Source organism: Xenopus tropicalis, chromosome 7 (genome assembly GCF_000004195.4).
Source record: "Xenopus tropicalis strain Nigerian chromosome 7, UCB_Xtro_10.0, whole genome shotgun sequence".
NCBI lineage: Eukaryota > Metazoa > Chordata > Amphibia > Anura > Pipidae > Xenopus > Xenopus tropicalis.
In genome coordinates, this window is record NC_030683.2 from 59895065 (window position 1) to 59908216 (window position 13152).

The following is a 13152-nucleotide window of genomic DNA, read 5'->3' on the forward strand; positions in this document are numbered from 1 at the left end:
TGGAGTGTAGTTGCCACCCTAAGGAAGGGTTGTTAGAGTGTGAACAAGATGAGCAAAACCGAGTCAGAAATTTAGGAGCTTGGATCTCTCTCTTTGATTCCAGGGATCAAACCAATAGGATATGGAGTGATATGGGGTTTCATTTGTCCAAAGTACATTTTGTCTACAAAAATACATTCTGTATACAAAGGACAATCCCCAGTACACAGAACGAATATGTGTGGCCATATACACTGGTAACAAATATACAAAAGACATAGTTCTGTGTAAATAATCAGTTTTATGCACAAAAGGATCTAATTATATTACAAACTCCATTCTGTAAATTTTAACAAGCATTCTGTCTCAAAAATGTATCCATAAACAAAAACATCCCTATAGCAGAACAAGTTATTTACAGAATAAATTATGTAATACAAAACTTTGCACAAAATATATAATGGTGTAACTGACATTACAAGCCAGATTGTAACGTTCAAGTTAGATAGGAACCAGTGTGCGACCGCTGGATACAAAGTCTGACTCTTACGGTATAACAGGAACTCCCAGCCCTTCCCGGTCTTCACCGACGCCCTTTTGGGGCCCCGGAACTTTCTGCTGCGGTCCAAGCTGGGGTCGAGGCAGGTAGCAAGGATCATTGTCGGGGTACAGGCAAAGGTCGAGGCAGGTAGCAAGAATCGTAATCAGGGTGCAGGCAAAGGTCAAACCGGAAAAACAATCAAACATTTGAGCAGGTACTGATAAATAACCAGAAGCCAGCTTGGGCAAGGAGAGAATGAGAAATCAGTTTAAATAGCCAGGTTTTGGTGCCAAAAACAGCAAGGAAATGAGGTAATAGCAAATTCAAAAAAACCTTTACAAAGATGGCGTCAACCGGCTTCATGTGCGCAACCGCGCATGTGCAGCTCGCCGCGCATGCGCAGTTGCGCGTCGGCGCGAACCCGGAAGAACAGATGGCCGTAGGCGAGGGGGGTGAGTAACGCGCGTCTGACGGCCGGCGCAACCCAGAACAGGGGATCGGCCCGGACCGGCAGAGCACCTCACAGTACCCCCCCTCTCAGGAGCACCCACCGGGGGCTCCCAGGGTTTCTCAGGGAACTTTCTATGAAAGGTTCTAACCAACCGAGGAGCATGAGTATCACTTGCACTAACCCAGGATCTCTCCTCTGGACCAAAACCCCTCCAATGCAAAATATATTGAACTTTACCTCTAGTCTTCCGTGAATCAATGATATCCTGTACCTCAAATTACTGTTGGCCGTCCAGAAGAACAGGAGAAGGAGAAGAATGAGCAGCAGAGAATACATTGTTGACCACAGGTTTGAGTAGTGACACATGAAAGGAATCAGAAATGTTCATGTTGGAGGGAAGATCCAATTTAACCGAAACTGGATTAATAATATCCTTGATGGTGAAGGGACCAATAAAACGAGGACCCAACCTGTGAGAAGGTTGGTGAAGCTTGATGTTTCTAGTAGAAAGCCACACAGAATCCCCCACACGAAAAACAGGAGCAGGACGACGTTGTTTATCAGCAGCCGTTTTCTGAAGGGAGGAAGCCCTCTGGAGAGCTTGATGAGCATGTGACCATAAAGTCTTAAAATCCCGGACCATATTCTCGGCAGCAGGAACGTCAGATTTGATAAGTGCTGAAGGAAGAGCTCGAGGATGAAATCCATGAACACAAAAAAAAGGAGAAAAACCTAAGGAGTCATGTTTAAGATTATTGTGTGCAAATTCAGCCCATGGGAGTAATTCTGACCAATTATCCTGATTGGAAGAAACAAAACAGCGAAGAAATTGTTCCAAAGATTGGTTAGTTCTCTCGGTTTGGCCGTTACTTTGGGGATGGTATGCAGAGGAGAAATTTAATTTGACCCCCAGTAATTTACAAAAGGCTCGCCAAAATCTCGAAACAAATTGCACACCACGGTCAGAAACGATACTGGATGGAAAACCATGAAAACGAAAGATCTCTCTGACAAAAATTTTGGCCAAAATGGGTGCAGAAGGCAATTTCTTCAAAGGGACAAAGTGAGCCATTTTAGAAAAGCGATCTACTACAACCAAAATAGTGGACAACTCAGAGGACTTGGGTAAATCAACAATAAAGTCCATGGCGATGTCGGTCCAAGGTTGTTTGGGCACAGGCAATGGCATCAGCAAACCACAAGGTAGAGAACGAGGAGTCTTTTGTTGTGCGTAGACAGTGCAGGAAGACACAAACTGAGAGACATCCCGTGCTAGAGAAGGCCACCAAAAATATCTGCGGACAAGATCTACAGTATAGTCTTCTTAGTACCTGGATGTCCAGCCAACAATGAAGAGTGAGTACTTGGGGAATCATGGAAGGAGAGACAAAGTTCTTATCTGGAGGGCAGGCAGAAGCGGCAGCAGCAGAGAGCGTCACAGGAGAAATAATACGTTCTGGAGCAATTATGGGAGCAGGAGGATTATCAGGGGTTTCAGTGAGTTGAAGTGACCGAGACAAGGCATCAGCCTTAATGTTTTTGGACCCTGGACGAAAAGAAATTAAAAAATTAAACCTTGCAAAAAAAAAGAGCCTAACGTGCCTGACGAGGATTGAGTCTCTTTGCATCAGAAATATACTGTAAGTTCTTGTGATCAGTCAAAACTGTAATAGGCTCAGAAGATCCCTCCAGAAGATGCCTCCATTCTTCGAGAGCGAGTTTGATTCATAGTTCCTCTCAGCAGCAGAGAATTTACGGGAGAAATAGGCACAAGGAAGCAGGGAGTCTTGAAAAGAGGGTCGTTGGGATAAAATTGCTCCAACACCGACATCAGAAGCATCCACTTCTAAAATGAAAGGACGAGTAGGAACTGGATGAATAAGGACTGGAGCAGAACAAAATGCGGCTTTAAGTCTTTCAAAGGCAGTTTGAGCTTCATAGGACCAGACGTTCTTGACTCCCTTCTTAGTGAGAGCGGTAATGGGTGCAACAATTTGAGAAAAACCTTTGATCAACCTTCTATAAAAATTTGCAAAACCCAAGAACCGTTGGATGGCTTTTAGGCCAACAGGAGGAGGCCACTGAAGGACAGCAGAAACTTTGGCAGGGTCCATCTTAAAGCCCGAGGAGGAAATTACATAGCCAAGAAAGGAAATTTCAGATTTATGAAAGTCACATTTTTCAATCTTGGCATAAAGTTGGTTCTCTCTTAAGCGATGCAGTACTTGTTTGACATGAATAATGTGTTCGGGTATGGAGGACGAGAAAACCAGTATATCATCTAGATATACCACCACATGGGAAAACAGAATATCTCGAAAAATGTAATTAATAATGTCTTGAAAAACAGCAGGTGCATTGCATAAGCCAAAGGGCATAACTAAGTATTCATAATGACCGTCACGAGTGTTGAAAGCAGTTTTCCATTCGTCTCCATGACGAATGCGGATAAGGTTGTAGGCCCCCCGCAGATCTAACTTGGTGAAAATCTTAGCCCCGTTGAGACGATCAAAAAGCTCAGGTATCAAGGGAAGAGGATATCGTTTTTTGATGGTAATCTTATTCAAGCCCCGGTAATCAATACATGGTCTTAATCCTCCATCTTTCTTTTGAACAAAAAAAAAATCCAGCCCCAGCGGGAGAATTAGACTTTCTAATGAATCCTTTGGATAGATTCTCCAGAATATAGTCTTTCATTGCTTGGGTCTCAGGAATCGAGAGAGGATAGGTTCTTCCTCTGGGGGGAACAGAACCAGGGATCAGGTCAACAGGGCAGTCATAAGGACGATGTGGAGGAAGAGTCTCTGCATTTTTCTTCTCAAAAACATCGGCAAAGTCTGAGTAACACGAAGGCAGATGAGAAACGGAAACAGTAGAAAGGGACACAGCAAAGTTATCGAGGCAATTTGCATGACAAAAGGGACTCCAAACCGTGATATCACCAACAGACCAGTCAATGATGGGATTGTGCTTTTGTAACCACGGGAGACCTAGAATAATAGGTGTGGCAGGACACTGGATGACCAAAAAGGTGATAACTTCAGAGTGTAGTGATCCCACTCTTAGACGGAGAGGCGAAGTGGAACAGGTCACGAGGCCAGGAGTTACAGGTCTGCCATCGACAGCCTGCGCAGACAGAGGAACCTTCAGGGGTATCAAAGAAATTCGGGCGGACTTGGCAAAGGACAGGTCAATAAAGTTTCCGGCAGCTCCTGAGTCGAGGAAGGCTTGGCAGGAACAGGAGTTGGAATTAGACGAAATTCTGGGGGGAAAAACTAGCTTCGCCTAGGGAAGTTTTCCCCAACTGACCTAGGCGCTGGAGTTTCCCTGTTGAGGAAATTGCTTCGGCTTGTTGGGACACATCTTGACAAAATGACCAGTGCTCCCACAATACATACAAAGACCTGCGGACCTTCTACGATTGCGTTCCTCAACGGAGAGTCTGGTAGCCCCAAGTTGCATTGGTTCCTCCATTGGGGCCGGTATGGAAGGTGGAGAGGGTGCTGAGGAGGAGAATTCTGGAACCAATCTTCAAGGACGGTTCCTCTGAAGCTGCCTCTCCCTTAAGCGAGTATCAATATTAATGACAAGGGAAACCAAATCTTCGAAGAGGGGAGGTAAATCACGAGCAGCTAGTTCGTCTTTAAGGGAGTCATTGAGACCGTGCCAAAAAGCTGCCACCAAATCCTCATTGTTCCAGGAAGTCTCAGCAGCTTTTGTACGGAAGTCGATGGCGTAGTCAGAGGCAGAACGAGGGCCTTGGGTGATTCTCATGAGACGAGCAGAGGCATTTATCTTTCGGCCTGGGGCATCAAAAATCTGTTGAAACGTGGAAAGGAAGGTGGCTGCGTTATGGACGAGAGGGTCACCTCGTTCCCAGAGAGGAGAAGCCCAAGCAAGGGCTTTGCCAAAGAGCAGAGCAATAATAAAAGCAACTTTGGATTTTTCATTTGGGTAGCGGTGAGGAAACAGTTCAAAGTGAATCTTACATTGGTTCAAAAATCCCCAACAGGTCTCAGGATCACCCCCATAGCGCAAGGGAGAAGGAATCTTGGGTTCAGAGAGATGAACGGTTGCCAAAGAGGCCGGAGGTGGAGAGGGAGGCAAATCAGGAAATACTTGAGGCAATTGTTGATGTACCTCTAATGCATCTAGGCGGGTGGTTATGTGCTGTAAAGTCTGCGAGAGATGCATCTGCTGAGTTTCCTGATGCTCCAAACGTTTCACAAAGGCCTCCAAAATGGATTCCAGCGAAGGAGCAGAAGTAGCGGCCTGAGACGGCTCCATGTGGGCCCAAGCTAACTGTAACGTTCAAGTTAGATAGGAACCAGTGTGCGACCGCTGGATACAAAGTCTGAATCTTACGGTATAACAGGAACTCCCAGCCCTTCCCGGTCTTCACCGACGCCCTTTTGGGGCCCCGGAACTTTCTGCTGCGGTCCAAGGTACCGGCAAGGCAAAGGCAAATCGTAGTCGGGGTTCAGGCAAAGGTCGAGGCAGGTAGCAAGGATCGTAGTCGGGGTACAGGCAAAGCTCGAGGCAGGTAGCAAGAATCGTAATCAGGGTGCAGGCAAAGGTCAAACCAGAAAAACAATCAAACACTTGAGCAGGTACTGATAAATAACCAGAAGCCAGCTTGGGCAAGGAGAGAATGAGAAATCAGTTTAAATAGCCGGGTTTTGGCGCCAAAAACAGCAAGGAAATGAGGTAATAGCAAATTCAAAAAAACCTTTACAAAGATGGCGTCAACCGGCTTCATGTGCGCAAGCGCGCATGCGCAGCTCGCCGCGCATGCGCAGTTGCGTGTCGGCGCGAACCCGGAAGAACAGACGGCCGTAGGCGAGGGGGTGAGTGACGCGCGTCTGCCGGCCGGCGCGACCCAGAACAAGGGATCGGCCCGGACCGGCAGAGCGCCTCACACAGATTTTATGACAAAATAGATGCTTGTGACAAAAAGGAAGATTCTATAGCACAAGATTCTATAGCACAAAATTCATTCTATCAACAAATTGAATACTCAGTTCCACAAAACTGATAAAATATCCATTCTGTGAAACAACAACAACCAATAAGAAGCAAGTATATTCATTATCCAATAACATGCAAGTTTTAATTGAAGTCCATTTTCTTCTCACTGTTTGAATAGTTTCTATAAAGTGTTGACCCTGCCCCTCCCCCCCCACACACACACATAAAGGAGGATTTGTAGGATTTATTTAACAAGGTAAAAAATTGCCAGCTCTGCCCCACATGGCTGCACCATGCCCAGATCATAGATGATGTGGCCTGATATAGAGGCGCCCTCTCATGTCTGCTGTGCTGCATAGCAATAACCATTAACAAAGAACAAACACTCTTAAAAGGGCAGCTGTTAAACCCTACAGGTTCTTAAATGATTCCATTTAAGGTCTTACAGGTGGATGAGAACTATAAGGGAGAAGACACACAGAGGTACTAGTAGCAGCTACTTTTTTACGGCTACTAAATGCCAAATAATACGCTGTCATAGACAATACTGAGAATTGTCTCTGCTAAAACACACATAGAGACAATTATCAGTAAATGATCAGAATTGTCTATTTTAGTAGCTACTACAAGTAGCTGCTACTAGTAGCTCTGTGTGTTTTCACCCTAATGCTGTACTGCTTCTGTGGTACCAAACTGATCTAATGATGTTTCTCTGGACTGTACAGCTAAAAATTAATCTGAAATTAAAGCATTCAAAACATAAATATGATACCTTCAGGTAAGTCAGCTACCCCATCATTATAATAGGCCTAATATCCCCTCATTATTATTTTTTTTAGAAAGATTCTTGCTCAAACTAAGGGAGTGGGAGTAGGACCCTGAGGGGCAAATTGGTGACATGGAGGGGGTGAGACAACAACGTAGGGGGAGGAGTGGTGATGCAGAAGGAGTTGGACCACTGATATAGGTGGGCAGGCTGGAGGCGGAGCAACAGAAACCCTGTGTGTATGGGCAATTAGGAATTTTGGTCAGGTTGAGGGTAGGCCGGAGGTAGAATGACAGGTAGAATGGTAAATTTGCAATACTGGCCCCGGCCTTGCCTGGTATTTTACTAGCTAGACTGACAAATTACTGGCCAGGTAGCAACCCTTCCCCTGACAAATCAATAAAACACAAGATATTAATAGCATTATTTAAAAAACTCTACTGTAACATTAGCAGAATGTGGGGGCCCCTCGGTATAGTACAATATACAAACAGATATTTATGGTAGCAGTGTAACTCAGTAAATGTCACCAGTGAGTAGAGCACAAACCCATATAACATAAGCTCCTCCCTCCAAGGATACCAGCTGACTCATATCTTTACACTGCAATATGAAGTTGTACAAGTTTGTATAATTCCCACACTATAGTAGTGACCCTAAGAAGCTTTGCAGATGAGTGTTAGGCTCCAATGTCTGCCCTCCTCCTAGATGTAATATTGCAGCAGTTAGCTGATAGCGCTCTATTAATAATGTGCTTAGCTATAGTTTAACTACTACATAATACACGTAGCCTTGTGATTCAGCCACTTCAGAACTTGATGCAGAAAGGCTGGTTGTATAGTATGATGTGTAGGCCTTATGAGCAGTATTAGTTAGCTGTAGTGCAACTACAATATACATGGGTACTATGTGCAAACAAAAGGGATCATTTACATATTGTTACTTCAGGGGGATCATCATTTATTTATATGATGTATTGTGTCTACGTGGTGTTGCACTGGGGTGTCCAGGGTCCAGCAGGGCTGCCACCCCAGGAGCCCCTCACCTCAGTTGCCAATTTCTCCACCGCTGCCAGCCTTAACATACCCCCTTCTTCCTCCTTGCAGCCACTATTGGGGTTGGGCGTGGTGCTCCCAAAGTGAGGCCCACTGGGTTTTTTTTCCCTGTGGCTACATAGTGTAGTAGTTGAACTATGGATAAGCACATTATTAAGAGACTGCTGAAAGCTAATTAGTACAATATCACATAATAATAGGAGGAAGCCAAACATTGGAGTCTAACAGTCAACTTCAGCGGGGAGTCATTACTACAGTGGGGAAATTATGTAAAGTTGTGAAATTTCATGTTGTAGTGTAATGATGTGAATCAGCTTTATCCTAGGAGGGAGGAGCTTAAGTTAGGCGGTTTACACCGTACGTGGTGCATATCTCAGATATACTGAGTTACATTGCTACTATAAATATCTGCTGTATTGTGCTTTACCGAGGGGCCCTTCACGCAGTAGTTGGTGTTACTGTTCCTTTAATTCTGTGTACTGGGGATTGCTTTTTGTATATAGAATGTATTTTTATAGACAAAATTTACTTTGGACAAACGGCATCCCATAGAGGGAGGGATCCCAGCATGTGAGCTGGTGGCAGCCAGGGAGGGGAAGAAATATATATAAAAAAAAAAGCACTCCAAGATGCAATGTCCTGACAGATTGCCTGTAGCTCTGTTTCCCTTCAAAATTTTGTTTGGGTCAGCTCCCAGATTAAGGTGTTACTTTCCCCCCCAGCAGCTGAAATGACACTCTAAAGCTTTAACTAATTTTGTATCTCAATTGACTTGTGAACTAACTAAAGTGCGTGGTCAGGTGTTCTCTTTTGTTCCAGATCTCTCCTTGCAGCCCAAGGACTAAGTGATGCTAAAGAAACTTGTTTGGAAAAACACCCTTGATCCTAGATTTGAGGGTCCACATCAGGTCCTGCTGACCACCGCCACCTCAGTCAAACTGGAGGGAAAGCCCAGCTGGAATCACACCTCCCCCTAGCCCTGGAATGAATACTTGCATCCGTCCAATGATAACTTATATCCTTTTCTGTGTGTGTACAAACACCTCACTAGCCCAAGAGGTAGCCATGAGACAGAAAAATGGGATTACACAGTTCTGGTACAACTCCTCTAATACACAGCCTAACAAAGCTATGCCCTTTCTCAATGTAGGAGATAAATTAATTATGAAACCCCTAACTCCTTCAGATCTCAGGAACATTTTAATAAATGCTCCAGATCCCAAATAAAATCCTGGTGCCTGCCTTATCTAGCTTAAACGTATGTGTCAGGGTCAATGCATGTAGAAATGGAAAGATTATGGACTGATAAGACAGTCTATGGCAGTTGCCTTAGCCTGTAAACAAAAGGTTTCAGAGAATGTTAGAGGACATATGGCACAATTAAAGGTACAAACTTGTTAAGTTAATTTCTGAATGGCCTAGCCACACTGCTAGTGATTTTTATAAGAAAGATAAGAAAGTGTTAGAGAAGGAAGCAGTATGTTGTTTTGAGAGTAAAAAGAAAGTGAAACGGGACACCGACTATGCCTATTGGTAACAGTCCCAATGTCCCATTCCAAAATAAAGAAAGAGGTAGAGGGCGAGAAACATACAGAGGAAGGGGGACTAAAGATCGAGGTTACTATGTTAATAAGCCACAAAGCCGCACTCAATGTTTTTGTCCCCCAAAACCAATACTATCTTCCCTTTAAAAGAAATTCCCATTTCAGTGTGGGCAGATTCCAGACTAACTTGTTGACTGTACACCATACAAAGCTTCTATACGCCCGCATTCTCAACCTGTTTTTTTCAAACAGTTATCTCATCAGTAAAAAGAAACAGGATGGTATTCGTCCCCTTGTAAGTCCTTCCTTCAACAAGGCATTACACGCCCGATTGTCTCCCCTTACAACACACTAGTTAACCCAGTGCATAAAAAAGGGGGTCTGAATATTGATTAATCCAAGACCTAAGGGCCATTAACGCTTTAAGTACATCTATTGTGCCCATTGTTCCTGATTTGACAGCTCTACTTAAATCTATACCCTGTGATGCTGTGGTACTCACAGTTTTTGAATTAAAGTAATGTTTTTTTCTCTCGATCCCAGTTGACCTTGAGACACAGTCACTATTGGCTTTTATTTTTGATGGGACCTAATAAACCTAGACCCGTCATCCCTAGGGTTATGTGGATTCATTAGTGGCCATTCCCTGGTGCTCCAACATTCCTTGAAGTCCTGGACTTCTAGCCATGGTTCCGTCCTGCTTCAGTACGTCGTTGGCCTACTGTTGTGTAGTCATAATCAGGCTGCTAACGTTGCTGACATGGTTAGTCTTTTACAACACCTTGCACTTGAAGGTCACAAAGTTGCTAAACACAAAACTCAGATGGGGACTGAGTCTGTTGAATACCTATACAATATTCTTAGGCAATGCACAAAGAAAGATCAACTTGTGTTGATTATATGGTCACCAGATATGCAAAATGCGTTTTAGCAGCTTATTAAATCTCTGGTTCAAGCCCCTGCTTTAGGACTACCAAATTATTGTAAACCATTTCATTTGTATGTTAAGGACACCTGTAAAACCATGAATGTAGTCTGTGCTCAGGAGTCTGGAGGCAATTTGCGTCCAGTAGCCTATTTTTTCCAAAGTAATGCTTGCTCCGGTACAGGGGATGCCGGCGTGTCTCAAAGCTCTAGCAGCTAGTGCTATGGCTGTAGAAATATCATAGTCAGTCACGATTGGTCACAATACTATCTTGCATACCTCACATCAAGTCTCACGTTTGCTAAAAAACATCACCACCCAACATGACTTCCCAATGCCTTAGTGGATATAAAGTCATCTTACTTGGCAAACAAAATTTAACTATTAAATATGCTTCTACAACACAAGGTCCTGCCACAGTCCTCAGTGCATTATTACATTTTCTAGCCCCGATAACGATCCATTGTTAGAAGCTCATGATTGTGTTACTGAAATTCATAATATTACTACACCAAGAGGGGATTTACAGCATACCCCTTAGAGAATATTATTAACATTTTTTGTTGACGGCTCTTGTTCCAGGTCACTCAGATCACGAGTACCAGGCAGGCTACGCAGTTGTGCAATTCCCTGATACAATCATTGAGTCAGGTCCATTAACTGTTAACTCCTTGGGCTAGAGGTCCACTTGTTATTATGCCTGGTGATTCATAACTCATAAGAATATGAACATAACCTTATCATTACTTTGATTGGCAACTACGTTGATGTCTCTTTGTTCTTTCCTCTACCTCCACAGGAACCAACACATTCCTTCAAACATGGTGACAAAGTGTGTGTCAGACAGTTAAATCATTCAAAGATAGAAGGATTCCTGTTTCGACAACCTACTGCAGTAATCACCCGGACAGCCATTCTCACAGCAGACAATGACCACTGGATACATGCATCCTGTCTAAAACCAGTCCCAACACGACCTCCAGTGATGACAAAGCAGTCTGTTGCTTGTTTCTGATACACCTTTTGATGTTTATCCCATTGTGGATATTACTTAACTGCATTTACTCTCCTTCATTAGCAGAACCTTTTCAGTCTCTCTGTTATAAGCCTCCCATTAATTACATTTTTTCTATTTATACAACCAATTTATCTATGGTATCTAGGGTTAAACATGAAGCTTATTACCCCACCTCTGCTTCAAGGTTTCCAAGGGGTTTGGAAAATGCAATGGGGTTGGTTTAATGCTACTACTATTCGTACTAAAGATAATTTTACCTGCTGTTAATCATCGCTGTACTATATGGAATATGCCCACAACTTTCTCTATCTATAAGGCTCCAGATCCGTTAAAAGGTTATTTTATGTTTTCGAAACACCATCTGTGACTGTTCCATATCTAACGTCACTGCATTTCAATCTATTATTCTTAATTCTTCTGTTGTTTATAATTCAACCTTTATGAATAACATTGTGTCCACTACCTGGACATAAGTCACTAATTTTTCTCTTCCTGTAGGCCATACGTTAGTTCTCACTAATAGTACTCCTATCACTAACCGCACATGGTTTATTATTGGCATCAAGTGTGTCCATCTTGATACACCCTTAGCACATAATTATTCCATTATACCAACACCCAGTACCTGTGTCAATGTCACTACTATAAGGAAAGCTGTGTATGTCACTTTAAATATTTCCATTCCAGTAGTTCCCATTTGCCATCTTTCTCCACATACTAAGGGGCTGATTTACTAACCCACGAATCCGACCCGAATTGGAAAAGTTCCGACTTGAAAACGAATATTTTGCGACTTTTTCGTATGTTTTGCGATTTTTTCGGATTCTGTACGAATTTTTCGGATCCAATACGATTTTTGCGTAAAAACGCGAGTTTTTCGTATCCATTACGAAAGTTGCGTAAAAAGTTGCGCATTTTGCGTAGCGTTAAAACTTATGCGAAAAGTTGCGCATTTTTCGTAGCGTTAAAACTTAACGCTACGAAAAATGCACAACTTTTCGCGTAAGTTTTAACGCTACGCAAAATGCGCAACTTTTTACGCAACTTTCGTAATGGATAGGAAAACTCGCGTTTTTACGCAAAAATCGTATTGGATCCGAAAAATTCGCAAAGAATCCGAAAAAATCGCAAAACATACGAAAAAATCGCAAAGTACCGATCATTACGAAAAAAACGCAATCGGACTCCATTCGACCCGTTCGTGGGTAAGTAAATCAGCCCCTAAATGTGAGTGGTATGATACACTACTTGGTGGTACAGGTACTACGCTAGGGGTTCTTAATGGTGTTGATATGGAAATTTTACGTAACAAGTTATCTACAGCTGCTTCTCACCTTAAAACCTCCATTCCATGTTACTGCTCAATGGGCCCCTACTGTTGTTGAATCACAAATTACTCAATTAGCATTAGACAAGCAGATGCTCCAATACCTAGGTAATCTAACATATGCTGTAAAGAATTTCACATTAGGAAGTTCTGACTGGTCCATGTGTGTTTCCCGCTATATCTGGATGTCACAACAGAGGCTAGAACTTGAAAATATGCTTAAAATACCTAATATGTTTGATATTGTATGTAGTAGTAAGGTTGATATTTTGTTGTAGCAAATACAGTATCAGGGGATGATAGACGACTGCCAATGAGAGGAGGTCTATCTATTGGGCCCCTAAATAAGAGATATCAATTCTTCTTCTAGTCAGCGGCCCTCGGGGCTTTGGCCAACTTTATCCACAGAAGGATCCCATTCCTGTTTGAGTAGGATAAGGAAGAGACCGCTGATTTGTATGGGAACCCAGATAGGCAACTCTGTACTGCCACTGAACCTGCTATTAAAAAGTAGGTGAGTGGAGGGGAGGTCTGGGTAAGAAAATTGTATATACAGGTCCTTTTCAAAAAATTAGCAT